At 29.4% G+C, this 3,591-nt stretch overlaps 1 long non-coding RNA gene across 1 annotated transcript; it reads left to right on the forward strand.

The window, feature by feature from the left end:
• The first annotated feature begins 626 nt into the window (after nt 1-626).
• On the forward strand, nt 627-3,335 carry LOC126723464 (uncharacterized). Its single transcript, XR_007654327.1, has 3 exons — nt 627-727; nt 2,341-2,505; nt 2,633-3,335. It is a non-coding gene; the product is annotated as an uncharacterized LOC126723464 (long non-coding RNA).
• Nucleotides 3,336-3,591: the final 256 nt, after the last annotated feature.

Genomic DNA, 3,591 nt, shown 5'->3' on the forward strand with positions numbered 1-3,591 from the left:
TTAATATAGAAAAGAAATAAACTATAAAATAAAGCAAGGAAACTCTAATTTCCAAGTAAGAATAGTTTCTGAGTAGCCTTTCACATTACCGAAAGGGTAAAAGGGTAAAAGGTTAAAAGCAAGACATCATGTATGGGAATTTCAAACATAACAGTTTAAATTTATTTTCCTTGTTTGGATAGATTCATTTAAAAATTAGAGTATTAGAAGTTTTTTATTATTAAATTGGAGTATTGTTGTAATCATAAATTTTTTTTTTTTGGGAGCAAATGGTACTAAAGTAGTCATAATTAAATGAATGAGAAAACAAAATGTTCGGTATGAACATTTCAGAAAAAAGAAATGAAATGTTTGTAAGACATATAGACATGGATTAAAGATTATAAATAAATAAAATAAAATAAAAAAGAGAGAAAAAAAGTATATAAATCAAAGTCAACAAGTAACAAGCATAAATGTCTTGCCCATTTGCTTCTCTTTTTTCTTTATCTATTTTATTTCTTTTGTTACTGAGAAGGTTGTTTTTTGGGCATGATAGCGTAATTTGAATTTGATGAAACAATGAAGAACATGATTCCTCGTCAAAAAGCAATACCCTTTAGTCCTATATATAGTTGAATTAATTGATGAGCTCCACCACATAAACTTAGTTATGACAAAATTGAAGTTGAGGCTAACTTGAAAGGTTTCTAAGGGTGTTTTGAAGCCAGATTGAATTCATATTTCTGTAAGTATTGATGCACATTTTTGCTACTTTGTTTACATGTGTTTGGTTTTCTATGTATTAAGTATTACTAACTTGTAACCCTATGCATATATATAGATATATTTAAAGATATATAATAAGATGCATAATATAATTCTTATACATATAATTTAAATACTATTGATAGTCATTTTTATATTTGTTAACTCTTTAAAAAAAAATTTTAGAATATTACTATGTATAAAATGTAAATGGTCCATTTTAAAAAAAAAATTATTGTGAAGCACTTTTTTTTTAATGATTTATTTGGTTTTTGTACTTAATAACTCATTTGGATGAATATTTATAATATAGTCCTACATTTTATTCTAAAATTAAGAAATAAAACTTTTTAAGAATAAATAATTTAGGTCATGTGGCACAAAATTGGAATTCTAATTTGGAATTTTAATTTGAGTTTCTCTCAGATTCGCCTATTTTATATATATATATATATATATATATATATTTATAGATTAATCAGTGTTTGACTCTCACTTGAGCTGATATAACTTATAACTTGTATCAGCTAGTTGAAATGAGGACTTAGTGCATGTAGTTTGAGTTGTAGCACCATATTAGATATATTCTAATCTATTAAGGTACCTATTATTCTCCAATGATTTTCTATCTAAAATCAAGATTTGAAATTAGGATATATAACACCTAGCTTAAACAAATTGGAACACAAAAATTGTTGATAAACTCTATAATGGAGAACTTATATATATATATATATATATAAAATTTGAAAAGATTGTATACTTGTTGAAGGCATCAAAATTTGTTAACGAATTTTAAAAATATCAAGGAAAAAGTATAGTTCCTTAAAGTTTATGGGTTTCTAAAAATCATTTATCATGAAAAAGTCACTAGAAATGCTAAAAATCTTGTCAATAAATGAAAAATGTAAAGTTAATAAGAATATCAAAGAGGAAAAGGTAATAGTAGTAACATCTTAATCAAAGTTTTTAGCAAAACTCATTTCCCTACAATCTTCAAATACTATTTTTTCCCCTCTTTTTCTTGTCAGTGAAAGAAAATGTATATAGAAAAAGAAAACATGACCTATTAGATAGAGAAGCATAGTCACTAGAAATGCTAAAAATCTTGTCAATAAATGAAAAATGTAAAGCTAATAAGAATATCGAAGAGGAAAAGGTAATAGTAGTAACAACTTAATCAAGGTTTTTAGCAAAATTCATTTCCCTACAATCTTCAAATACTATTTTTCCCCCCTCTTTTTCTTGTCAGTGAAATAAAACGTATATAGAAAAAGAAAACATGACCTATTAGATAGAGAAGCATATGACTCTAGCTTGCTTGGCAAGCCTTAATATCTCTCTTATACTTTTTCTCCTTTTTCTGAAATTTCACTTGATGATGTTAACCTAGCATATATTTAAGAAATTGCTGGGAAAAGTTCTTGTCTATTGAATCTTGATATTTGATTAGTCTCTCTCTCTCTTTCTTCAAATTGGCTAGCCCTAAAGATAATAATTGGAGACATTATCGTGGTTGGAGGCAAACGACTTTTTTTAGCAAAGTTTAAATTATGATACCATCTTATTTTTTTTTTTATTTTTTTTTTATAGAGTTTTAACCTATGAAGTCCACTTCTGATGATTGTACTTTTTATCATCAGACCAAAACACCAATCGGTTTTTGGTGTAGGCGAGGATTGAACTCTAAATCTCTTATTCAACTATCAGAGACTTTACCAGTTGAACTAATTAAATATACATTGATCATCTATAGAGGTATTTGTCGAACTCCATAATTTTTCCTTAATGATCTATATTTGCATTCAAGGTACCACCTAACTCAATTTTATTGTTTTTATTAAAAAAAATCTATTGGATATTATATTGTTTGTGCATGAGATAGAGATGGAGCTTCAACATTATAGACATGAGCATCCATTGGATTTCAATAAAGCCAAGGGAATAGGATTGCTTTGTTCGATGGTTTGAGGAGGGGGGATTTGTACCTCGGATGTCTCTGTTGGAAACACCAAAAAATGCCAGTTGAGTTACAAGACTCTAAGATTTCTTTGTTCTGGGTGCTTAGAACTAGTTTTGGATCCTAGGTCCAAGTGTGTAGAATGCAAAGGATGCTACCATCATAAATCATGTGCGGAACTACCTTCGAATTGCAATATCCATTGCACATAAAACATCCTCTTATTCTCTTCGAAAAAGTGCATTTTACGAGGACAAAGGATATAGCAAATGCAAAATACGCAAAAAAAAAAAAAAAATTCTAGATGTACTTATTGTTGCTCTTGTTACGACTTTGACCTTCAAAATAAATGTACTTCTTTACCATCCACCATGGAAGCTGAAGTTCACAACCACCCATTGATCATCATTTGGAAGTGGGTCACGTTCACTTGCGACCTTTGTGGCAAAGAAGGCAATGGTGTGTAGAATGCAAAGGATGTAGCATCATAAATCATGTGTGGAACTACCTTTGAATTACAATATCCCTTGCGCACAAGACATCCTCTTATTCTCTTTGAAAAATCGATTTTATGAGGACAAAGGTTATAGCAAATGAAAAATATGCAAGAAAAATTGTTTCGGATACACTTATCGTTGTTCTTGTTACAACTTTAACCTTCAAAATAAATGTGCTTCTTTACCACCCACCATGGAAGCTGAAGTTCACAGCCACCCATTGATCGTCCTTTGGAAGTGGATCACGTTCACTTGCAACCTTTGTGGCAAAGAAGGCAGTGGTGTACCCTAAATATATGCCCTATGTGGTTTCTATATGCATAAAAGTTCTACTTCTTTCTCATGTAAAATCAAAGTTGTACATCACAAGCACCCCTTCAATCTTAC

Source organism: Quercus robur, chromosome 4 (genome assembly GCF_932294415.1).
Source record: "Quercus robur chromosome 4, dhQueRobu3.1, whole genome shotgun sequence".
NCBI classification, from domain to species: Eukaryota; Viridiplantae; Streptophyta; class Magnoliopsida; order Fagales; family Fagaceae; genus Quercus; species Quercus robur.